Source organism: Apium graveolens, chromosome 7, assembly GCF_009905375.1.
Source record: "Apium graveolens cultivar Ventura chromosome 7, ASM990537v1, whole genome shotgun sequence".
Classification (NCBI taxonomy): domain Eukaryota; kingdom Viridiplantae; phylum Streptophyta; class Magnoliopsida; order Apiales; family Apiaceae; genus Apium; species Apium graveolens.
Genome location: NC_133653.1, coordinates 54,692,172 through 54,720,087, shown reverse-complemented (window position 1 = coordinate 54,720,087; position 27,916 = coordinate 54,692,172).

Sequence of the window (27,916 nt, the reverse complement as noted above, 5' to 3'; positions counted from 1 at the left end):
CTCTTCAGTCAAACCATAATCATTCATGGAAACACATTTGGCACTAACAATTACTTAGCTCTGCTTACACATCAGCAGTTACCATCATCTTTTCATGATATTCAGGATTTTCTCCTTATATGTCCAATTGGGTATGCTCTCACAAATCCTGTTAAGGTGTCATACAGGGCTGTCATGCAGGTCTAGAACACAACAGTGGTAAATTCAACACATACTGGCTTTTCTTTTGAGTATAAGGACCAAAGATATGAAGTTGATGCTAACATTCTGCTTCAAGCCTTGAGATTGCCTGCTCTTGATGGTGCTCATGATACTCATACCAATGAGCAGCTGTTTGATATGCTAAGGACTTTATGCTATCAAGGAGAAATCACAACCATTGGAAAACTGGTCAGGACCAAACTGAAAAGAGAGTGGAACTTTTTCTTTGACTGTATCAGTAGGTGTTTCTTAAATAAGACAACAAACTTTGATGCTCTTCCATCCACTTCACTGAGAATTGGGTACTCTCTTCTTAACTCTGGTAATTTTGATTATGGTAATACTATATTCCAGTTCATAATTTCTAGAATAGTAGATGCTTCAGGAATAATATGGTATACTAGGTTTTTAAGCTGATTTTCAATTATTTATGCCCTAATGATATTTTTGATGATGATGAATTACTCCCTGTTTTTCAAATTTCTGAAAAAGAAATCACTGATCATATTAAAAGGGATGAAAAGAATAAATTTTCAGGACCACCCTTTCCTCCTAGAGAGGTCATGCAATTTCTGTTATAAAATAGACCTACTCCTACACAAGTGCCTGCAAATCCTGATGCTGGCACCTCTGTCACAGTTCCTGATGCTAAGACTCAAGAAATCACCCATCTTGTTTCTAACCCAAGCATTTCTTCTTCCAAACAACAAACACAACAAGCCTCTAAATTAGTCTCCTCTGCTGTCTCTCAAAAGACATCAGTTGTAACAATAAAAAGGCTGTTTAAGAAATATGTCACATCTGGACCAAAAGCTAAACAAGTCTCACGGAGTGAGAGTGAGAAGAAAGAATACTCCTTTCCAATCAGGAAAAGAAGACTGATCATTCAAGAAGATTCTGAATCAGATGATCATATGCCAATAGGGTCCTTGTCAAAAATCAAGAAGTCCATTGATCAAAATCCTGATGACTTGATTGACACTACCGGAATCAAGGAGCCAACTATTGATGCTAGTGCTCTGCTTGACAAGCTTCCAGTCATTGAAGCAACTGCTGAAAACAAGAAAACTGCAAAGAGCCAGTTAAAAAGAAGAAGTGAAGAAGTAGTTGGATATATCAAAAAGAATAAGAAGATTCAGCCTCTTGACAAGGATGTTAGTGCACAAGAACCTAGGTCTCAAAGGGATTTAGAAACTGCAACACATCCAGTCACACAAGAACCATCTTCACAAAGGGGATATGTAGACACTGAGGCTGCACAAATCATTGTTAATATTGCTCAGGGTGATCTTCTTGCAGACTCTGTTCAACTACTCCAGGAAAAGCAAACTCATCAGGAGATACTATCACGAGTGGATGCAATCATTGATGATCCTATTTTTGAGAAGAGCACACAAGAACCTTCACCAAGCATTGCTGAAGCAGCTCACATGTCTCAGACTCCACAAAAACCATCAGTTCAAAGTACTGATGCTGGTCTTTCTCACACTCCTGATAGATCAAATACTGAAGATACAACAGCTCCTACTGAGAATCGTCTTTCAACTGCACTAGCTACAATTGATGATCCATTACTAGTTGCTAGTTTGAAAAAACATCCTGATATGTTGTTTGTTCCTCCACTTTCATCACTTCCACTTGAGAAATCACCTTCAGGTATTGCTAAATTCTCATATAATCTCATATTTGTATGATTATAAATAGTCTCTTATTTGAGGTTACCTCTATTTATATGACAAGCATACAACTCTTCTCTGCCATCTCTTATTTCTTTGCTAAATGTGTGATTGAACCTTTCCTGAGACTGTGTGAAAATATCTGATCTTTAAAAAAAAGAGCGAAAAATATTTTGAGTGGCAGTCTCCTGTAGCAAAAAGAGAGGTAGTTTTGAGACAAGAATCTTATAAGTTTTTCTTTACTTATAAAGTTTCTTCTGTGAGAATAATATTACTCTTAAAAGTAATATATTGTGTGAGAAGTGATGAGATCACTTGAAAAGAACAGAGAGATTTAGGTGTTACTATGTTTCTGTTTCAGGATCACATCAGCCACAAGCATATCTTGCAAAGAATCGGGATAAAGGCAAGGCAATTCTTCCTGATTCTGTACATTCTTCTGATGGCTTGTCTGACTTTGACAATGATAGTGATGACGATGATCCTGATACCGCTCAGCTTCAGTATATAATTGATGCATCTAAGAAGTCCAATGTTGGTTCTTCTTCGTATTTCACTGAACATCCTTCTTATTACAATCCTGATGCTGAGTATTTCAGACAGACGGAATGGGATTACAAATGGACACTTACAAATTCTGCTATCTCATCTGCTGTTAGGTTGCAACATATTCATCGTGCTTATGATGAAATTCAAACTCCTGATCTGAAGTTGCATCTTAAGGCCACAACTATTTTTGTTAAAGGAATTCACTTTGAACTTGATGAAAGCATGGCCTATAGACTTTCCTCATTAGAAGATAAGGTTTCTTCTATAAGTGACAAACTGGATGCTCTGTTTTCTTTACTTTCAAATACTGATTCCAAAAAGGGGGAGAAGATAGTTGCTATAAAATGTATGCCAGATTCTATTCAAATAAAGGATAAAGATATTGATGATGATGGTGATATGAATAATCCAGTTACAGATGTTCAAATTACTTCTACTGCTCAACAACTTCAACATTCCAAGAAGAATGATCCTTCAGGACAAAGGAAGTCTACTGGTGCTTATAAAGCCAAGCACAAGACTACTGCTGGTGCTCCTGAGGATGATGATATTATAATCTCAAATTTAGCAGAAGCTAAAGGGATGTTCTTTCCTTACAGACATAAGGAAACGGGTGAAGAGATTGTCTTGTACTACAAAGACAAGAAGTTTGAGCAAAAAAATGCTAGGAGAGCTCTTGGGTATATAACTGAAGAATTTCCTGATCTGACACCTGAAGAAGCAGTTATGCAACAAAAGGAGCTTTTGGCTCAAATTGAAGCTGAAACTAACACTTTTAAAGGAAGAGGTAAAAGAGGTGGTAGATCTGCAAGAGCAAGAGGAAGAGGAAGAGGTGGAAGAACTTCTGAATCAAGGCAAGTGACTGCATTTAACTCTACTTTTCTTAATTTTCTATCCAGAGAAGGTTATATTCCTGTACAAGGAAATGAAGAAGATAAAGAAGTTCAGAAGCCAGAAGGGTTGATTATACCAAGGAAGAAAAGATCAGCCATTGATATTGATCAAGCTGATACAGAAAATCAGAATGTAACTCCTGATGCAGACACAAATCCTGAGGTAAAAGCAAATCCTGATGTTGTGAACCTGATAACTGATTTTAACTCTGATGAAAAAGTGATCAAAGCATTAAATGAGTCAGCTCTTTCTCTAGTAATCACTCCTCATATTTCAGAGGCTGATGAAAAAGAAAAGATTGACAGAAGGAAAGCTGATCAAGCATGCAAAGAATATTTGTAGAGAGTTTTAAAATCAAAGAGGGAGTTATGGCATAAAGCAGAAGGGAAGACTGATGATTTATCTTCAAAATATGCTCCTCTCGGAAAGAAGAATAGAAGATGGAAAGACATCCATGTATCCAATTATTCTAAATGGTTCAAGCATGTTGAATTTATGTCAGCTGGGTTAAGAGATTCTATCTCAAACCAGGAAGATGTTGATAAGTCCATCAAGAAGCCTTCTTGGGTGGTATACAATGAAAAACTGAAACTTATCAAATCTCGAACCAGAGGAGGCATTGGTCATTCCAGTATGGAGATCTTAGAATATGATCTACTGGATACAGATACTCTGACAGAAAATCTTGGTGAAAGAATTTCTCCTTCACATCTTGAGAAAGTTGAAGCTGTGAAGATTGTTCATAGAAAGATAAATGATAATGATGTCAGAGAAGAGATTCTGTACTTTTTCAGAGATGTTAAAGTAATAAGCTTTACGTTGCAGCAACTCTTAATGAAGACTGTGACGAAATTGAAATACATTCACTATCTTCTTAGAGTTGAGAACAAAGTCACTAGAAACTGGTCTTCAATGATACTTGAAATGATCAGAAGAAGAGTCATGATAAAAGATGATAAATTTAATGGTGATTATGTTCCTGAGTACAGAACTTATACTGGTCAAGAAATGCAGATGAAAAAGGGAGCTGCAGTACTACAAGTTTTTCCCAACAATCCTCAGTTATCCTTCAGTCCTCATCATGAAGATGTCAGTTTAAGCTTCATGTTGATTGGTGATCTTGAGATAAGCAAAAGCTCAATTTCTAAGTTAAGATCAACTATCTATCAGCTTGGAGAAGACACTGAAGAGAAGAGAGAGTTGAAGAAAAAGCTTGTTAAAGTCCTACGAGACAAAGAGGAAGAAAGATTGAAGAACTTTCTTGGAACAACTGTCAGTTATCTGAAGATACTGAAGTAAGCTATACTCCTTGTACATTTTGTAGATTGGTTTTGGCATCATTGAGAATGGAATTCATGCTTCATTGCATTAAGCATAAATTGTGGGAGATTGTTACATATTGAATTCTCAATGATCAGAAGAAGCTTAGGATCTGGCTGTTCGGATGTCATCAGGATCTGATGTACCGTCAGGATTTGGTATGTCATCAACATTTGTATGACATCAGTATTTGAAGACAGTCAACATTAGAGGATTTGTTCTGCTCCTTATAATATGGAGTAGATATCTGTTACATCTGAGTTATAGGACTTTATCTATTTAGTTTAAGATATGTATCAGTTTCAGTTAGTTTTTGATAATGCATATCTTAGATTAATTTGTTGTAGTTGTGTAGTATATAAACACAGTTTATGTCTTCACTTAAAAGTATTACACTCGAGGATCATTCGACCTAGCAGCTCTCAAGAACATCAGTATTTCTTGAGAGGATTTTGTAACAGGTTTATCAGAAATATAAAAAGCTGTTATATTTTATTACTTATTTCGAAGCATTTATACAATTGTATCCAACCCCCCTTAAACAATTGTATCTTTACTGGGCAACAAAATGAAACCAAAAAGTGGTGCTACTGAAAAAATAAGTGAAATCAAGGTAACACTTAAAAAGAGGTTTTGCTTTATTAATTATTTACGGCCTTCTGTTAGAGTAATATTTAAATATTAGTATAATTTATCTCTTAATCATTCCTGCATATTATACAACATCATTCGCACTTAATGCCAAATTTAGGCTCCATCGTAAGTTTATTATTATATTATATACGCACAGTTAGTTTAAAATAATTATTATTATATTATAATTTTTTGGTGTTATTTTTTAAATTTATAAATTTTCAGTATTATGATTTTATCTAAAATAGAAAGGAAGTTTGGAATTAGTTTGCATTGTACATAATGTTGCGTCTCACGTGATTGTGCACAATGTGATTTGTCAATTTACGTATCTGAATATCAATCCGTTTTAATATTTTAATAATAAAAATTAATGAAGTAAGGCCGGGTAAGTAATTTCAGCAAATATTTTTTAAAAAAGAGTGTTAGTCGAAGAAAATAAAAAGAACAACATATTTTACCTAAAAGGTAATTACTTATATACTAATTAAGTAATGATACTTAAGTAAACGAATGAAACTTTTTTAAGTAAGGGTGATTATGTAAATGAGTATTGTACCAACCAAACTTTTAATCTTTAGTCTATTATATAATAGTACAGTATAGATAGATTATATATTTTTATAATTTAATTTAAATACAGAATGAATTTACTGCTGTAAAAATCAAACATCGTTTCATAAAATTATCTTTTCGGAATCCTGGTTTAAGGCTGAAAACTAGTTATCATAATTACGCAGTGACTATATTTTCTATATGTAAGTAGACATGCATGGTGATAATTCCAGATCACCATGAATATGAGACTCTGGGGTTAACTGCTAGTCTCTTTGATTTGTATCCAAGGTGGGGTTCCTTGAAGTACTTAAGAAAAATTTTGGGGTTTATCTTTGATTTGTTGCCCCTAACTTCGGGGCCTTATGAATATGAGGCTCTGGGGTTGACTTGGTTAGTCTCTTTGATTTGAAATTTGATTTGGGATAAGGATGGATGGATAAGGACAGGCTGTCATTTAATTTGACTGGACTCTGAAAAGTAACCACTAAAATTTTGGGGTGTCAGGTGTCTGCTGGAATTCCAGCCGAACTTACAGATGTATATGAATATATATACATGTTTGAGTGTACGAAACGTTTGTTTCCCCCCTTTTCTCCTGAAAAGGCGTGCCACGACATGATTACACCATGAGAAATAACTGTTGTAGTTACATTTTTCGATACCAATGAAGAGGTGCCCCGTGGCGCTAGCGTCATCTGATTGTTTACTCTCTTCTCTTGTCTATAAATACCCTTCCTCCATTTTTTGTTTTTCTTTTATCTTTTACGCAAACGAAGAATACAAAGCGAAGGCATACGAATTCCTAAATTTCGAAGCTCTTTTGGAGAGTTTTGAAGAGTTCTCTGTCGAAGCTCCTCCATCTTCTTTTGTTCTTTGTAAGTTTCTTCTTTTTTTTCTAATTTTTCGTCTTTTTTTCCTTGCATGTTTTTATTTGTGCGAGTATTTCTTGATACTTACTTGTTTTTGTTCAAGTCTTTTGTATGATGCGTAGTTTTGAACTTGAATCTGCATAGTTTGAGGTTTTGTATGGGTTTTGCGGTGGTTTTGTGTTTGATTCACGTTGAAAACATCGATTTTGTTCGATTTGTGTGCGGTAAAAATGGGCTTTTGGTTGTGTAAGTTTAGGTGGAATCCGGGGTCTGTTCTTGGCATATGTTTTTGGCAATAACTGTATGTATATTGCATAGATCTTTTTGTTTATCTTTGATTTGTGTAATATATGTTTCGGAATTTCTCTTGTTTTTTTGTTTTTGTTTTTGTTTGGGTTCGGGTGAGACATTGACTTCGGGGTGCGTTTATATGTATGTATAGTATATGCAAGGTAGGAGATTTAAGCAAACAGCGAACCTTAAGAAGTGTAATCCAGATAGACCTGAATTCATATGAGAAATAGAACCTAGTTTTTCCTTTTCATCTTCCAATAGTGATCCCCTAGAGATGCCTCCACGTGCCGAACAACCAGTTCAGGTTTTAATAACTGAGACCTTAGTTTTGAGTCCCGGGGGTATTCTGTCCAACGATGATGGGTCCTGGAAGGACGTGGACCGTTATTGTTTCCAGTATAGGAGAGACCCGAGGCCCCTGGGCTTTTATTGTAGAGATCTGTCCAAGGTTTATAGGGCTCGGAGGGCTTAGATGGGAGAGAGCCATATGACGAGGCGGCCATAAACAAACAGTTCTTTAACGCCCCGAGGATGAGATAGGAGTGTGGCCATGTGCATAAAGAGATCAGGGAGAAGTTTACCGATGTCGAGGTAGATAGTACACTTCGACTCACATTTAACCTCGGGGATGAGTATGAGTGGAGGTGGCCGGAAGCCCACGAGAGAGTTTACCATAGGCCGGCGGGGGGTTATATTGGGATACCCCTAGATCATCTCCGGAGCATGAGTTTAGGGTTACACCAGTTTACTAAGTCCATCTGTCGGGATGTATATGGGATTCCCTTCACTCAGTTGGACCTGAACTCTGTGAAGTGGATTAGTTGGTTCTTGGCTTGCTGTCATGCCAAAGATAATATTCCCACCTTCAGAATCTCCCGCCATCTTTTAAGATCATGAAGTCTACTAGCAAACTGATATTTGAGTTTCTGTTCTGGATTGAGGATTGTGGGTATCTAGCCAACAAGATGGTTCTCCTGGTTAGCATGTTAACCTCCCTTAAGGATTGGCACCGGGAGTTCATATATGTCCAGGGAGGGGATTGTGAGTTTATACCACTCCATAAATTTAATTTGAAAACAGATAGATTTCCGGTCCAGCGACTCGGGCAAGGCGCTCTCACGATGGTGTATTTCTTCTGTGGGCCACTCGGGGTACAGTGGACCTAGGACACTTTTAACAATAACGTAAATATGCATGCTGCCGGATGTAAATCTCTTTCCTTAGCTTTTCCTTTGGTTGTTATTATTGTCGTCTTCTTTTATCCGGGACTAATGTTTGAATTGTTGATACTTCAGATATTCCGAAATTGATACTGTATCCAAGCAATATGTCTATCTCATTTTCCTCCCACGAAACGGTAGTTGAAGACTAAATATTCGGTCTTTCTGGCATATATTTGAATTAAATGTTTTTAGGTATTTCTGAACTAAGTAGTTTGGCTTTCTGAACTTGCATGTACGTCGGTTTTACCCGGGGTCGGTTTCCCCGGGGTAGTTTATTCAATGCTTGATTTGTTTGCATTTTATTGCTTTTCATTTTTTTTGCATCGTTAGAACTTATAAAATTTTGATTAAGTAAACATTGACTGTATTTTTTTTTACCCTGGGATGTGGTAAAATTTCAAATTTTATAAATTTTTCTAAGTACACATGGACTGTGTATTTCGACCCCGGGCATTGGTAAAAATTTCAATTTTTAGAAATTTCTCTAAGTACACATGAGTTGTGTTTTTCGACCCCGGGTTGGGGTAAAGTTTTGAATTCTATAAATTTTTATAAGTACATGGACTGTGTATTTCGACCCCGGGCAGGGGTAAAATTTTAAATTTTATAAATTTTTATAAGTATATATGGGTTGTGTTTTTCGACCCCGGGCAGGGGTAAAAATTTCAATTTTAGAATTTTCCCTAAGTACACATGAGTTGTGTTTTTCGACCCCGGGTTGGGGTAAAGTTTTAAATTCTATAAATTTTTCTAAGTACACATGGACTGTGTATTTCGACCCCGGGCAGGGGTAAAAATTTCAATTTTTAGAAATTTCTCTAAGTACACATGAGTTGTGTTTTTCGACCCCGGGTTGGGGTAAAGTTTCGAATTCTATAAATTTTTCTAAGTACATGGACTGTGTATTTCGACCCCGGGCAAGGCTAAATTTTTAAATTTTATAAATTTCTATAAGTATATATGGGTTGTGTTTTTCGACCCCGTGCAGGGGTAAAAATTTCAATTTTTAGAAATTTCTCTAAGTACACATGAGTTGTGTTTTTCGACCCTGGGTTGGGGTAAAGTTTCGAATTCTATAAATTTTTCTAAGTACACATGGACTGTGTATTTTGACCCCGGGAAGGGGTAAAAATTTCAATTTTTAGAAATTTCTCTAAGTACACATGAGTTGTGTTTTTCGACCCCGAGTTGGGGTAAAATTTCAAATTCTATAATTTTTTCTAAGTACACATGGACTGTGTATTTAGACCCCGGGTAGGGGTAAAAAAATTCAATTTTTATAAATTTTTCTAAGTACACATGGGTTGTGTTTTTCGACCCCAGGGGTAAAAAATTCAATTTTTAGAAATTTTCTAAGTATTGAATTTATCTAAGTCATGCATTTGGGTGTGCATATAATGGCAGTAATCTAACAATAGAATGTATTTGTTATAAACTATAGGATACTCAAAGTAAGGTTTTTCATTTAAACAGAAATATGGTAGGGAGTACATTTCGGGTCGAACAAATACAGATTTCAAATCACTTAATTGGGAAATAAGGATATAATAGTTCTAAGATAGAGTTGATCCCGGAATGAGCACCTTTTAATCATTGGTAGAATTTTTTTAATCGGGATCCACGCCAGGAGTTCAGGACCTCAGTACCGTTGATATAACATAGCTTGTATGTCACAGAGTGTAACACCTCTTTAATTCTGTAGGGCCCCTCCCAGTTTGGCTGCAGTTTGCCTTGATTTGTCGGGTCTGAAGCTTCAGTGTCCCGGAGTACCGGATCTCCTGCTTCATACTCTTTGACCTTGGCCTTCTTCACAAAGTAGAGTTTTGTCTTTTCTTTATAGCTTTACATCTTTTACACAGCCCGATCTCTTATTTCATCCAGAAGCTCCAAGTTGGTTTTAAGGCCTTCAACATTTCAGACTTCTTTCGAAACTGACAACCCTGTGGGAGGGTGATCCGGTTTTGACTAGTAGCCGAGCTTCGGTGCCGTAGGAAAGTTTGAAAGGTGTCTCCCCGGTTTCTGTCCTGGGGTGGTCCTGTATAGAGCTGTTCACGAACCGAGCCGAGTCGAGTTTTGATCGAACCGAGCCGAGCTTTAAATTTTTTTCTGACGAGCCGAGCCGAGCTTTCTTAACGAACAAAAACCTGTGTTCGAGCTCGAGCTCGTTAACGAACGAGCCGAACACGAGCTTTTATCGAACAAAATCGAGTCGAGTCGAACCGAGCCGAACACGAGCCGAACACGAGCTTTCTCCATCAAAACGAGCCGAGCCGAGCCGAGCCGAGCTTAATTAAAAAATTCTGGTCAAAACACCGGTTGACTGTTAAAATAACAAACCAAATACTTTTATTTTTTTCTAAAAATTTTGTCATATCACTAAAAAATATTGATCTTAACATCCGTACGGTTGGATCATTCATAAATATTTTTTAAAAAATCGAAACATTAATACGATACTAAACACTAATTACAAGTACAATTCAAAACACCGGTTGACTGTTAAAATAACAAATCAAATACATTTATTTTTTTCTAAAACTCTTGTCATGTCACTAAAATATATAGATCTTAACATCCGTACGGTTGGATCATCTATAAATATTTTTAAAAAAATCAAAATATGAATACGAGACTAAACACTAGTTACAAGTATTATTCAAACAAGTGGTTGATTGTCAAAATAACAAACAAAATAAATTTATTTTTTTCTAAAATTTTTATCATGTCACTAAAATATATAGATATTAACATCTGTACGGTTGAATCATCTATAAATATTTTTAAAAAAATCAAAACATTAATACGAGACTAAACACTAGTTACAAGTAAAGGTCAAAACACCGGTTGACTGTTAAAATAACAAACCAAATGCATTTATTTTTTTCTAAAACTTTTGTCATGTCACTAAAATATATAGATCTTAACATCCGTACGGTTGGATCATTCATAAATATTTTTTAAAAAATTGAAACATTAATATGAGACTAAACACTAGTTCTAACAACTATTCAAACAATTGGTCGATTGTCAAAATAATAAACAAAATAAATTTATTTTTTTCTAAATTTTTTATCATGTCACTAAAATATATAGATATTAACATCCGTACAGTTGGATCATTCATAAATATTTTTTAAAAATTGAAACATTAATATGAGACTAAACAATAGTTACAAGTAAAGGTCAAAACACCTGTTGACTGTGAAAATAACAAATCAAATACATTTATTTTTTCTAAAAATTTTGTCATATTACTAAATAATATAGATATTAACATCCGTACGGCTGGATCATTCATAAATATTTTTTAAAAAATCGAAACATTAATACGGGAGAAGTACTAGTCAAACTACTAGTTTACCATTAAAATAGCAAACCAAATATATTTATTTTTTCTAAATTTTTTATTATATCACTTAAATATATAGATCTTGACATCCGTACGGTTGGATCATTTATAAATAATTTCAAAAAATCGAAACACCGATCAGGAAATAAATACTAGTTACAAGTAATAGTCAAATCACTTGTTAATTATTAAAATATCAAATTAAAAAATTAATTTTTAATATCTGAATTTTTTCAAATTACTAAAATATATATTTTGACATTCGTATAGTTCAATAATTTAAAAATATTTATAAAAAATCTGAATAAAATTCATAATAATTAAATATATAAAAAATAATTTTTTTTTTAATTTTTTTTTCGAGCCGAACCGAGCCGAGCTCGAGCCGAATCGAGCCGAGCCGAGCTCGAGCCGAGCTCGAGCCGAACATGCCAAAAGCTCGGCTCGAGCTCGTTTTCTTAACGAACACATTTTTGTGTTCGAGCTCGAGCTCGAGCCCTTAACGAACCGAGCCGAACCGAGCCCTTAACGAGCCGAGCTCGAGCTTGTTCGCGAACGGCTCGGTTCGCGAACAGCTCTATTCCTGTAGGACCATGAGACTCTCGGGAGTTTGTATGGCCGGGTTTTCTTAGACTCTGCCAATCTTTTCTCGAGACCCCGGAGTATAGTTTCGTTGGTCACCTCCACATGTCCGTTCCCCTGGGGGTGTACCACCGATACTCTTTTATGCTTGATGTCGAGCTCTCTCAGGTAAGCTTCAAAATCCGAACCGACAAACTTCGGACCATTATCCGAGACTAGAACTATCGGGATCCCGAACCTCATCACGATCGAATCCATGAATTTTATACAATCTTGATGATTAATTATTCTCATAGCTTTGGCCTCCGCCCATTTAGTCATATAATTGATCGCTACTAGGACGTAGTGTAGGTCTCTTTTGGATCGGGGGAAGGGACCCATGATATCTATGCCCCAAACAGCAAAGGGGACCGGGGAGAGTACTAACGTCGGGAGACTTGGGCTCTATTTCAGCACATTGCTGAATTTTTGGCATTTGCTGCATTTCTTTACATATACCACCGAATCTGCGTGGATAGTCGGCCAATAATATCCTTGTCTGAAGACTTTGTAGGCCAGGGCCTTGGCTGCTCAGTGATCCCCACAAATCCCTTCATGTACCTCCCGGAGATAATAGGCAACTTCATCCGGGTCGACATATTTGAGCGTTAGCGCTGAGAAGGTTCGCCTATACAACTGATTATCCTCACGGAAGATACGAGCAGCTTTATGCTTGAGGTAGCGAGCCTTATCCTGATCTTCTGGTAGGGTTTGATTTTTCAAGTAGGCTATGTCAGGAGTCATCCGATTATCCGGGCTGCTGATGCACAAGATTTCAACTCGGTTTGTGCTAGGTGCCCTGTGGCGCCCCAAAATCCGGGGTCAGGGATCTAGGAGGCCACGCCAACTTGAATACTATATAACACTTGCCTCGTACCATAAATTATAAATACTCACACCTTTATGACCCCACACTTATCACACACACACACTTATAGGTTATTGTCTTGGAAATGAACCATTCATTGCTAGAGTAAACCAATCCGCAAAGTGATAATTATTACAACCCAAAAGTAAGTAAGTTTTACCGGGGAAATAACATTTAAGTAAGGTTAGTCCATCGGCCAAATATTCGTTTCTTATTCATTATCTTACATAAGTCATACTTGTAAGTAAGTCGGACTAAACACAACTGAAAACCAATCTAGTTTATTCAGTCTACCTATGGTACATCGCCAAACATCCTATAGAACAGCTGGCCATTTCCTACCCATTTTATGGCTGTGAGTTTCATGATAGGCATCTTGATTCACTGTTGTGTTGTGTCAATTTAAGAAAACAAGTGTGAGCTATAATGGCCCGGTATAATAATGTACAGTATGAAATGACTGTATAATAAACTCAAGTATAATGCCATATATGATAAATGCGTTTTATTAAAAATAGTTTTCCTCGGTGTTACACACCTTCTTTTGAAAACAATTCATTAATGGATTTATTATCCTGCGAATACCTTAATGGTAAACCCAGCACCTAGGCTTGGGTTACGGTATTGCATCACAATTCCAATTGGAAGAATAGGACATTCACTGGAGCCACCGTATACGATGATAAGTCGTAATACAGAAAATAGTAATCTTTTCTACTAGTAGAAGGACGACACCTTCATATCCCGGTTATCACCCTTGCCGCATTCAGGCTACGTGTCCCATTTTGGGTATATACATACTTCACAAGTTCCTGAGTACAGAGAGTACCTTCGCCTGCGGTACCTTTGGTAGTCTTCCTAGTACACGTAGTACTGGAGTCTACCCCTTCCTTGTCCTTTAAAAAAATTCTATCATATCTCGAGAACTTGAACCATATCGAAGTTTTCCCAAGCGTTTTGCTTGTTGATAGAAACAACTTATCTTATTAGGGTATATATATATACGTACTTCCCAAATTTTCGGAGGAAGTACTAAGGATGTGAGTTGGCCGTTGTCAATAGATAATTAAATAAGGGGGAGTTTCTTTTGAAACTATATTCAAAATATTAAGATAAGTTGAAATAACATTCTCCGACGATCTGAAATTATTGGAATGATTTTCCGAAGATCGGAAAGTATTTTTCATCAGGTTTTATGATTTTTAAATCATAATGAATCATTTAATAAATAATTAATAATTAAATATTAATCATTAAATAATTAAACCTCGAATAATTATACTTTAAAAGAATATTTGAATGATATTCCTCAACTAATTTATGTTTAAGTAATTTAAGTAATCTTTAATAATAAATCGGGTTTGAAATAGATAATCGTTGGAGAATATTTCTCCTATAATAAATGAATAGTTAATTAATATTTATTATTCAAACAATAAAATATAGTTGAGGGAATACGATACTTGGAAATCGTTTAATTAAAAGTCCGAGGTATTTAATGTTTCGTAATTGGACGTCGAGTCCCTTGAAACGTAACTACTATGGACTTTAATTGTCCTAAAATATCACCAGAATGATTCCCGGGTTTTTAGTTAAAATCTCGACCGACTCTCGGTCTTAATAATCATACATTACGCTCATGGCGGCGTTAAACATTTTACGACATATACGTATCGTACAACATTGCTATATTATGCGAAAACTCAGTTACTTAGTATCATGGAAAGCATGGCATTTATGCAAGTGATAATAAATCAATCCGTTCACAACATAACAATATATGGAGTTGGGTTCGTAAACTTACCTGGGTATCTCGAGGTGGAGGATGCTCTAGGTTTCGCTCAGAAATCTATAACCATAAACACAAATCGTTTCGTTAGGTCCCGTTCTAATTTACGGCGACTCGCACTCATATGCAACTTATTATGAATCCTCTCAACTTATATTACCCTTATTATTTATTTAAGTACTTATTCATATTACGGTCTCTTCCTTTTTCGAAGTACCTTATTTCCGTTTTCATTTTCATCGTCGGCTCCGCTTATGGATTCTACGGTTTTCTAATCGCCCGGTCTTAACTCCGATATTTTTATAAAATTGAAAGATCATTATTTTAACTTTAAATTTTTATAAAATTTAAGGAACTATATTTACCACTCTCTGTAAAAAATTCATGATTTATGAACATTTTTAAGTCGGTCATTTCTATTACCAAAGTTCATAATTTGTAGCAGTTTTTGTCGCGTAAATCACTTTTAGTAAAACGGCCATAACTTTTGATCCGTAAATTGGAATCAAGCGATTCAAGCGCCTAAACGATCCTTTTAAAATTATATATCATAATCAAGTGTTATGTTTTGAGAAACTACAGTTTATATCTTCGGGACTTTCTGCAGAAACTTAATGTTACGTTTTGTTCGTTTTAGAGAGATTATTGTTACGATCCGAGTTTCGTTTATGCCTTAAATATTTATACCACCACAAACAATCATCATATCATCATCACCACACTAACTCCTCTCAATAACATCATGTTCCTGAGACAACAATCATCAACCTTAAATCTACTTAACTAAACATCAAGATAACAACAATACATTCACCAAAACTAGGTTTACAGCTATATTCAAAAAGATTTTTGAACTTAAACCTTAAGTAAGAATGGGTCAAAGATTAATACCTTTCTTGAGAGCTTGAGATGTGTTCTTGATGATGGTGAAGTCTTGGGAGTGCTTGGTAGGGTTTTTGGAACCTAAAACAACCATTAAAATCAAGAAGCCAAAGAAGAGTTACTATTCTTACTATTCAATATCATCTTCTTGAATTTATTTCACCCATCAAATATCTTTATTTTCCATTTTCTATAGATCGAAATTATGTACTATACTACAGTAATATAGAAAGCTGGCCAAAGACTATGTTTCCACTCCATTTTCATTACGAAGATGTATCACATCAGGATCTGCTGCTCAAACCGAATCACGCCATTTCTTGCTAGGGCCGAATGAAGAAGAAGAAATGGGAGAGAGAGATTTTTGTGTTGCTTCTTGAGTGCTTCTTGAATAATACTTGTGATATATGTTTGTATATTCTCTAGTATATAACCTAAACTAGATTTATGTTGGCAAATCTTGGAACAAATCTTGCTAGCCTTTCTATGTTACAAGCTAAGCTAGTTGTTTTAGTCTTTAGCTTACCATTCCTTAGCCTTAGATAATCATTCCTATAATCTTAGCTTACTATTTGATAAAGTAACCATGGTTACTTTTATACCATGGTTAGTTAGTATGATACGTTTATTTAATCGTTTACGCGTTTGTTCGGTCGCTTAATCGTTTTCGTAATAATTTCACGTAAACGGTTCGCGGCGTAAATCCTTTTGTAATTATTTATATTTTGAAGCATTGTTCTTGGATATAAATCCGTAGGGTTTTAAATTCCTAATTATATTGTGATTCCCGTAATCCTCGATGATTCGTAAATATGGTCGTTTTTCAAAGTTCATTTTTTTGAAAACTAATAGCGTTTACAAACACTCATTTGGTACGTATAATCATGTTATCAACTCCGAAACTCAATTTCTCATGCACAACATAGTGTGGGCTAAAAGGTTTTCCCCTTTTGTCACGTTTACTATTCATTAAGCATTTTTACAAAGTCTCAAAATTTTGAGTTATTATAGTCTTCCCCTCTTATAAGGATTCCGTCCCGGAATCATTCAGAAAATAGGTGGGGATATCAATTCCTCATTGCCTCTTCTAGTTCCCAAGTTGATTCTTCAACATTTTGATTTCTCCACAAGATTCTAACCAGCTTCACAGTCTTGTTCCTCAGCACTTGTTCTTTTTGGTCTATTACTCTTACCGGGTGCTCGACGTAGGCCAAGTCCGGTTGTAAATCTACCTGCTCATACTCTATCATGTGTCACGTGTCGGCATGGTATTTCCTTAACATTGATACGTGGGACACATTGTGCACTTGTTGCAGATAAGGTGGCAAGGCGAGCTCGTAAGCTAGAGGTCCTATTCTCCTCAAAATTTCAAAGGGTCCTATGAATCTGGGACTCAGCTTCCTTTTCTTTCCAAACCTCATTACTCTTTTCCATGGAGATACCTACATCAATACTGAATCCCCTAATTCATATTCTCTATCTTTTCTGGTCTAGTCGGCGTACTTCTTTTGTCTGTCTTGAGCTGCTACTAGTCTCCTTCTAATGAGTCCCACCATTTCCCTGGTTTGCTGGACTAACTCGGGTCCTATTATCTTGTGTTCTCCAACCTCATCCCAACATAGGGGAAAGCGGCATCTCCTTCCGTAAAGAGCTTCATATGGAGGCATTCCTATGCTAGCGTGATAGCTATTATTGTATGCAAATTCAATCAGGGGTAAGTGGTCATTCCAATTCCCTTTAAAGTCGATGGCACACACTCGCAGCATATCTTCTAAGGTCTGAATAGTCCTTTCGCTTTGCCCATCAGTTTGGGGGTGGTAAACGGTACTCATATTCAGTCTGGTACCTACACACTCCTGGAAGCTTCTCCAAAATCGGGAAATTAAACCTTGGGTCTCGTATAGCAAGAGAAGCACCGTGTCTCACTACAATTTCCTTCGAGTAAATATCCACCACCTTGTCTACGGTGTATCTTTCAATGATTGGTAGGAAGTGCGCGGACTTGGTCAGTCTATCTATGATAACCCATATGACATCGTGATTGGTCTTCGTTCTTGGTAGGTCTGTCACAAAATCCATGGCTATATGCTCCCATTCCCATTCCGGAATTTCCAGGGGCCGTAATAGTCCACTCGGTCGCTGATGTTCAGCCTTCACTCTCTGGCATGTCAAGCACTTGCTGACCCACTCTGCTACTTCTCTTTTCATGTTAGGCCATCAATAATATCCCTTAAGGTCACGGTACATCTTCGTACTTCCTGGGTGGATCGAATATCTGGAGTCGTGCCCTTCGTGCAACATCTCATCCTTTAACTCTTGCATATTTTGAATCCAAATTCGGGATGCATACCTCATGATCCCTTTTTCGTCCTTCTCGCATCTGACTTCCTTACCGGTCAATGTTCCTCTATCTTCACTCATCTTCTTTTCCTTACACAATCGTATCTTTTCAGTCGGTTCTGGCACTAGCTTTATCTCAAATAATCCTTCTGTTCCTTTACCGGTTATTCTCACATCAATTTCCATCTTTTCGAATTCCTTAACTAACTTATCAGATGTCATTATCCTTTTGAGTCTCTCCTTTCTACTGAGGGCGTCAGCCACCACATTGGCTTTACCTGGGTGATACAAAATTTCACAGTCGTAGTCCTTAATCAATTCTAACCACCTCCTATGTCTCATGTTTAGTTCTTTCTGAGTAAAAATATATTTGAGGCTCTTATGGTCTGTGTAAATCTCGCATTTCTCACCGTACAGGTAGTGCCTCCAAATTTTCAGGGCAAACACTATGGCTGCTAATTCTAGATCATGTGTTGGGTATTTGATCTCATACTCCTTCAACTGCAGAGAGGCATATGCGATAACCTTTTTGTGATGCATAAGCATACATCCTAGTCCTTTATGCGATGCGTCGTTGCATATCATAAATTCTCCCTTTCCATCGGGAAGAGCGAGCACTGGTGCTGACACCAGTCTCCTTTTTAGTTCCTGAAAGCTTTCCTCACATTTCTCTGTCCATACGAACTTTTCCTTTTTACGGGTAAGTCTAGTCAGTGGGTCGGCTATCTTAGCAAAGTCTTGCACAAATCTCCGGTAATATCCTGCTAAACCCACAAAACTCCTAACCTCTGTCGGGGTAGTCGGTCTTTCCCAGTTGGATACCGCTTCTATCTTGGGGTCAACTAAAACTCCTTTGCTACTCACCACATGCCCTAAGAACTGAACTTCCCTTAAGCAAAACTCGCATTTCGAGAACTTGGCATATAATTTCTCATTCCTTAAGATTTCTAAGACTATCCTCAAATGTTCTACGTGTTCTTGCTCTGTCTCTGAGTAGATTAGAATATCATCTATAAAAACTATCACACATATATCTAGGTACTTTTTGAACACTTTGTTCATCAAATCCATAAAGGATACGGGTGCATTGGTTAGTCCAAACGACATGACTAAGAACTCATAGTGTCCACCTAGTACGGAAAGCAGTCTTTGGTATATCTTCAGGTTTGATTTTCAACTGGTGATATCATGTCCTCAAATCTATTTTGGAAAAGTGTACAACACCCTTGAGTTGGTCGAATAGGTCATCAATTCTAGGGAGAGGGTACCTATTCTTAATAGTCAGCTTATTCAACTCTCGGTAGTCTATGCATAATCTCATATTACCGTCCTTTTTCTTTACGAACAGTACTACCGCTCCCCATGGCGACACACTGGGTCTTATCATCCCATTATCTAATAACTCTTGCAATTGAGAAGCTAGTTCCTTCATCTCAACTGGGGCTAGCCTATAAGGGGTCTTGGACACTGGTGCCGTCCCTGGTGCTAATTCTATAGCAAATTCTATTTCTCTGTCGGGTGGCAATCCTGGTAAGTTCTCTAGAAACACATCCTCGAATTCATTCACTATGGGTATGTCCTGTATGTTGGGAACTTCCTTCTTAGTATCCATCACATAAGCCAAATATGCCTCGTAACCTTTCTTTAACAATCTCTTTGCCTGTAGCATGGTCAGAAATTTTTGGGTCTGTCGTTGACATTTGAACACTACTTCCTATCCATTTTGCACTCTTACCTTCACTTTCTTTCGCTCACACTCTATTTGTGCTCCATTTCTGGATAACCAATCCATTCCTAAGAAAATATCAAATTCTCCCAAGGCAAATGGGATTAAGTCAACCTCGAAGACTTTCCCTTCTAATTTCAACTTGCATTTGGGGTGTACTTGATTTACAGGAATTATTTCTTTGTTTGCTATTTCCACTTGTAGTACCTCACGTAAGGGGACAGCGTTAAGTTTTAACTTTTTAGCAAAATCTTGAGATATAAATGACTTGGCCGCTCCAGAATCAAATAGGATATTTGCATGTTCAGAATTTAATAGAAGGGTACCTCCTATCACATCAGTGTTCCGGATAGCGTCCTGACGGTCATGTTGAAGGTCCTAACAGCTGGGGGCCGGTTGGATGCAGCTCTGCTCATCCCTGAGGCTGGGGACTTTAAGGTCGGGCAATCCTTCCTCATATGCCCTACCTTCCCACATTGGAAACATATCACGCTGGGTCGGTTGCAGTTGTTGATAAGGTGTCCGGTTTGGTCATACCTATAGCATTTCAGAGGGGCTCTCGCCTGGCTGCATACTCCAAGGTGTCTCTTTCCACATGTTTGACACTCTGGTATTGGGGTGCGGGGTTGGCTATTGTTATTCCCTAACAATACAACAAGAATTACAGAATGGGGGGTTGAATATAATTCTGGCTTCTTTTTGAGATTTTTAAGAAGTAGTTCTAACTCGACATATATATATATATATATATATATATTGTTCGATTTGCAAAGTGCGGAATGAAAGGATTAAATAAATCAAACACAAAGTAATAAAAACACAAGTCTTTAAAACTTTCTGGTGGATTTGAATGTATCCACCAGATATATATATATATATCTAATTGAGAACTCTGTGAAGCTTTGAATAGCTCACAGCTGCTTACAAGTTGAACAACTAAACTTACAGAGAAATGCTATAGAATACAGCTTACAAATGTTTCTCTGAGAATGTGTTTGCTTAGTTCTAGTTCTTGTTGTTGTTATTGTTCTACTTGCTACACTTGGTTTATATATCACCAAGTTTACATGGTAATAAGACAGGATAATAAAACAAAACCTATCAAGTCTAACTCCATGCTACTTCATTACTCTATTCCAGCATCTTTGAAATCTTCATAACTTGCATGGAAATGGTAATGCTTCTTTGTTCTCCTTTTCCTTCTAAATAGGCTGCCACATTCCTTTTGCAAACACCCAACGCATGTGACTGTGTTTCACTGTCAACAGATATTTGAATTGATCATCCGTCGGGTACATGCTTGTTATCCGTCAGGTGGCCTTGTTGATCATCCGTCGGGTAGCCTTGTTGATCATCCGTCGGGTAGCTATTTATCACTTGACTCCATTTCATTTGTGCAGAATTACAAGACATCTCATATTTACAATTAATTAACCTATTATGAACATCTACTAGTAGTCTACATGATTCATAAGCTACTACGGAATCTATACAAAGTTATTTGCAAAAATGTGCTACAGTTCTTATTTGCACATAAGCTACTCACCCGGTGGATGTCAATTAGTCATCCGTCGGGACTATAAAGTTTTATCAGTCGGGACTATAATTAATCATCCGACAAGTGCTACAAATTTTACTAAGTTAAATCTATTAGGGTGTTTTGTTTAACTTATCATCAAGTTCACAACATATTCCTAACAATCTCCCCCAATTTATGTCTACTGGAATTGTAGCCATAAATTAAGATAAACTTGATGATAACAAAACACCAAAGACATATAGATTGAAAAGTAGTAGATAAAACTAATAAGTGCTACAAAATACAGAAAATTGAACAATGCAAAGTGTTCAAAGAATAGCTCACAATCATTATCAAGATGCTCCTCTAGTATGAGCAGATAAATCTATCTCCTTGATTGTCTAGATTTATTTCCAAGCTTTCTGTTGTTTTCTTCTATTTGATTCTGGAGTTGTTTGTGGAATTCAAGTTCATCAACTTCTGAGAGATCTAACATTTTTTGCATTTCCAATAGAGTCTCATTGCTAGAGATACTCAACTGGTCCTCCATTCTGAAGAATCTTTTAACACTTTTGTCATCCATGAATTCCATTAGCCAATAGGGCCTTAGATGCACTCTCTTTCCTGTGAAGGGAATTGATAGAGTTTTTTGAAGTGCATCTTTAGCTCTATTACTCCTTAGTTCCTCAATCCTCTTTGGAACCATTCTTCTTGCAGTCACATTGTATCCAAAGTTCTTTTTGAAGGATGAGTAGACTTTAATCAGAACAGATTGGCTTTCTTGAAGAATCTTGTGAAGGGGCCATGTCATCTCTTTCCCTCCCTTGTATTTGAATACCAGTCTTTCAGGAAAATGTCTGTAAACATCAATTCCTCTTACTTCTTCCAGTTCATCCAAGTAGAGATTCAAGTCTGAAAACTCTTTGATATCACAAATGTACATGAGATCTCTCTTGCTGACTGTGGGTTGGGATTTGGTTATGGCTTTGGATCTGAGAGACACTGGTTTCACTTTCTTGCTAGCTCTAATCTTTGTCTTATTTGCCTTGAAGATAGGAAAGTTCAGCTCAGGAATTGGTAGACTATCCCAGTCCACTGGCTCATCCTTTGGAATTATGGGCTCACCATGTATATTCCTTATTGGATCCAGCACCTTGAATTCTTCAAATACCACTGAGGGTTTTGATGTTTGAGTTGAAGTTGTCGACTTTTTGGGAAGGTAGTCTTCCATCTCCTCATCATTAAAGTCCAATTTCCTTTTGGCCCTTTTGGCCCTTTCTTTGTATCTGAATCTTCTTTTCTGTTGTGGTTCATCTTGCATTTTTAGATGTTGAATTTCAGTAATTATAGATGGTTGAGCAGATGTTCCTGTTGTGGTTTTTACAGCTTGAAGCTTGGCCAAGATAGCAGCTTGCTCCTTCTTTTGTCTGTGCTTCTTAGCATCCAAAGCAGCTTGCTTCTTTTCTAGCCTGATTCTTTCCTTCTCTTCCTTCTTAGCTTCCACAAACAGTGGGTGTCCAGCCACCACACAAATCTCCTTACCATTTCTGTAAATTTAAGCAATTCTTCTTTTAAGCACCAAATCAGTTGGATCCTTGAAAAATGTAATTGACCTAGCCAACAGCTTCTTCTCATCTGGCCTAGGTGTTTCAAACACTGAATCCATAGGATTCTTGTCTGAGAACTTAGAGTAGTTCCTTTTGGCCTTCATAGTGAGATCTTTCTTTGGAGATTTGATGCAGGAAGTTTGACCTTTTTCCAGATAGTTCATACTTATGTCATTCACAGAAATTTTCATGACTTGAGAGTGATGACTGAAGACTTTGTCTGGTTTCTGAATTGGCCCAAACTTTTATTGAATCTCTTCATCAATCTTTCTCCATTTTTCTTCCAGTTCCTTCTCCACAGCTACAATATCAAGATTTTTAGAGAGTGACTTTGACTCAAGCTTAGCAGCTGCTATTTGGATCAGATCAATGTTGTACAATGCTGGTGGCTTTGTGAAAGCAATTGTTGGAACAATCACTTTGCTGACTTGTATGTTTAGCTATAGCTCCCCCTCACTTGAGCCTTTCTTACCCTTACTTGAGCTTTTCTCCCCCTTTTTGTTATCATCAAGTAAAGTGGAGGATGAAGATTGAACAGCCACTAGTTGTTGTAGCAGTTGAGTTTGCTAAACTTGATGTGAATGTATAGCTGTTAGAGAAGCTTCCATTGCAGTTATCCTGGTATCCAAGGAATCTATCTTTGTAGCAAGATCAGAATTCTTCCTGAGTTGTTTCTTAATATCAATCATTGTAGCTTCTGGAAGTTTAGCATCCAATCTTTCAGTAATGTCCTTCTTCAGTTGCCGAACCTCATTTTTGATCGAAGAGACATCATGACTGTGTTGAAAACCTTGGATTTATTGTAATTGAAGAGAGGCCAGGTGTGCTTGTAGGAGCTTCTTGGTACTAGCATTGGTTGTTGATTGCAGAGCAGATTGTGTCTGGCTGATGAGTTGAATGAGGGTTGTCTTGAAATAATGTTCATCATATTGCTTTGAAAATGCCCAAGATGGCAGTCCAGATCTGGAGCTAGGGCCTACTTCTCCCCCTATGTCCAGTGACTCTCCTTCACTAGCATCACCCTTATCACCAAAGAATTCAGCTGACCCACCAGTTTCATAATCTATGTCATCACCAGCTGTAGAGGGCATGGCTGTGATGGCATCCTTTGCTCTTTGCATGGATTCAGTAGTGTGCACCAGATCCAGTATCCTTTCTGCATTTTCATTGCCCTGTCCAGCCAAAAGTTGATATGCTGGAACAAGTATCTGAGGTAATAATTATCCCGATAAAAAGTAAAAAAAATAAAAATATAGAAAATTTAAAAGGGGGGTAGGGGTCAATCGGGTTCAACCCGTCTCTTCTTCTCTCCAGTTCTTATTCCTCTAAATCCTTCAATTGATTTCTATCTCTCGACACCTCTCAATCTCTACAGTCTCTCTCCGTTCTCTCTTTGTCCCTCTCGATCTCCCCTGTGTTCTAATCCCTCCTTCACTCCTTCCTTATTCTCTGATTCGTTCTCATTTTTTTTGGTAAGTATCCGGCGGCCTGGATTTTCCGGCCACCGTGGTTGCTTGCTCCGATTTTCTGCTTAATTGTTATATATATATATACATGTGGGTTGTATGTATACATCAGTTGGGTAGAGAGTTTTGCTGTGTGAATTGATTCCGTGCTTTTGTTTTCTTGGCTCTCACCGCCCCTCACCGAAAATGGTGAGGATGGTGGTGGGGCGTGTCGCTGACTCGCGGTGTCGTCCTCTGTTGCCTGTGTTGTTGCGGTTGTTTTGTTCCTGTTGTTACTGTTGCGTTCGTGTTGAATAAATAATTCAATTTTATTCGAATTATATTTATATATATATATATACTCGAATGAAAATTGATGATTTTTGAATATTTATTTTAATAATTCGAGATTTAATCGGTGAAATCAGTGTTGGAAACCCGACTTTATCATGTACCCGCGATTTCGCCGCCGTCGGCGATGAGCCGACGGTGGGCGATGATGATTTTTATCTGAGTCCTACATTTATAAATGAAATAAAATTAGTTCGTGAAATTAATTTCGAAACGAAAATTTCAAATCAAAATATAAAAATGCGAGTAACAATAATAAATAATTGAAATTATATTGGTGGTTGGGAATTGTGAATTGTAGTTGTGGATTATTGTTATTGTTGTTGATTGAAATTGACGTCAAAATTATTCGACGGGCAGGCCGATAAAGAAAGGAAACGCTGCCCGATTTTCGGGAAATTAATTTCAAAAATACGGGAACGTAACCTATAATTATCGGAGACGTCGAACAAAAGTAAATAATTATATCAGACGAACCTAGTTGTGTGTTGTGACAAAAATATTTTAAAATCCATTACCCTATTATTTTCAAACAACGAATAAACATACTTTCCGAAAATAAACACCGAACCAAGTTTCGAAGATGTGAACCATAATTGCTATGTGTATTTAAATAATACATTTAAATATAAGTTGGATTATGAAATCGTACGGGTAGAATAGGATAGTAATGTGATGTTAAGCGAAGCGATTATCTGAATTAGGGTATTTTAACCCTGTAGGTCCTAGTCGGAAGACCCGAGATTTGACGTTGGACTAGGAGTGATCTAGCGATTAGAAGTCGAGATTAACGAATTTCCAATCGAAGGGCCTGAGTGTTGGGATCGTATCCAGAATGGGATAATAGTTTGACAATAAGGCTGAACGATCAAGTCGAATCAAAGTCAACTAGTAATAGCGACTAAAGCTTATTGAGGCAAGTATTCCTGAACTTTCTTTTAAAATACTGCAATTATTTCTTCGTTCCTATTCTAAGTTCAGAATAGTAAAATGCTTTATATTTTGCTGTAATTACTCTTATTATGCCAGTACTTTTTCATTATTGTTCCTATAATTCGATTGCTCTCTTGAGCAAATACCCATTCTTTCGGGTTATTTGCGAACCCTGAATTGGGATGTTTTGAATTCAAAATGATTTGATATCAAAATACTCTACGGGCTGGATGTTTACTGTAAGGGCCAGTGATGAGCTGGATCCTATGGGTCGGGGATGGACCGGACCCTTGGGCAATAGAGCCTAGGTACCTGAAGGGATCTATACGGTTGGGTATAGATCTACACTGTATCCTGATTGATCAGCAGGGTATAAGTGTGAACTAGTGTCCAGTCTAATTTGATGTTGATCGCCATTAACAACATTCTCTCTCGAAAGGTTTTATGTTTCCAAAACCGGACAAAACCCCGATTCAGGAGATGAATTGGGGAATCGCTTGTCATTTTTGGATTTATAGTTAAAGGCTGGTGACAACCAACGTTTATTCGCTCCACTCACTCAAATAAATAGAATTGTTTAAAATTGTTCTAAGATTTTGTCCGGAAGTTTTTCCTTTGGTATTAATACTTGAAACTCAAATTATATACTTGTCGGGCATATTTGGCTCACTCTTGCTTTGTAAATTCTTATTTCTGCTAGAAATAGATAAGGATAAAAGTGAATAGCTTTGATAGACAACAGAAGTTAGAGGAATCTCCGCTACGAGTGGTTGAAAAAGTTAGAAGAATATGATAGGAGCATTAGGACAAAGGTATTTTCACTTGCATTCGAGTTATTGTAAGTTGTAGAAGGTAAGATTTTTGTTTCATACCATAACCTGTAAACGATCCGGATTCAAGGGGTTAATTGAATATTCTTTTATTTTATGTAAAGATTGTTTCGTGACACCAAATCTTGACCCCGGATTTGGGTTGTTACATGCCTCCTTGTGATGATTTGCTCTGATTAAATCTGCAATAATCCTTCTTTCTTGAACCCAACAATTCAGTTTGTTGGTTGGGTTCTCAATCACAATATTCTCAATAAGATGGTTAGCAAGCATTATAAAGAATCTAGCATAATAGACACTTTTATCTCTCTTATTAAGTTCTCCTAACTTAAAGCCTAGCTTAAACAGACCAAGTCACTGAAATTAAAATACTTATCAGTAACTAGCATGTAAAGCATGTTAAGCATAGAAATGTTAACAGAGTCAAAGTTGCTAATTTTACCAGAAAACACCTTAGTAACCACATCACACAGATAACTCCATTCTTTCCTAAGACCTAACCTCCTAATGTCACTTAATTTAGAGGTAGATAATGCATAGCCCATGGAATTAAGCATATTAACAATGTCAGTGTATGTGTGTGTAGCAGTTACAGTATTATCAGGAATCCTAAAGTATGCTTTGACAATATCATTATTTATGCAAAACTGCTTACCTTTTAGAGTGAATGTGATGGTCTAGTCAGTTGAGTTGTACACTGCAGTTGTCCATACCTCCTCTACAACCTCACAGTAAATAATGGGTAATTCCAACATGGCATAGTTGAGCTTGCAGTTCTTCACAAAATCCATCATTTTGTGATAGTCACCAGACTGTTAAATCTCCGTATTCACTAACGCTGAGAAGTTGTTCTTTTCATAGATAAACCCGGTTTGAGACATGATTTTGACAACTGGAGCCATTGTTAGAGATTGAAAATTGCAGAGAAAGAGTAATTGCTTTTGAGAAGAAAGAAGTTAGAGCAATTGAAACTTGAGAATGATAAAAGAAAAGAATAAAAATGAATTTAGCTTTTATACTATCTCAGAAATAAACTGACAAAAATAATAAAGTAAAATAAAGTGACCAATAAAAATTTCCCAAAATAGCCGTTTGAAAATAAACTGTAAAAATTCTTTCACTTATCCGTCGTGTTATGCTTACAGACTGTAAGTATACTCGATGGATAATGTCTAGAATTCCGACGGCTAAGATTGAGACAATTCGACGGATGAGGATAAAGCAGTTATCCGTCGAGTTATAAAATATTCCAGAAAGGTAATTGATTTTTATTAAAAATTAAAATACCTACGGATGACCAAACTCGATGGATAATTAGCATCCGTCGAGATGTAAATCTTGACTTAGCCAAAATTTCATTCATATCAGAAAAAATAAATTAAGTTTCTGGCTTCATTATAACTTGCAAAAATATCTGAAATGATTCATGAATAATTAAG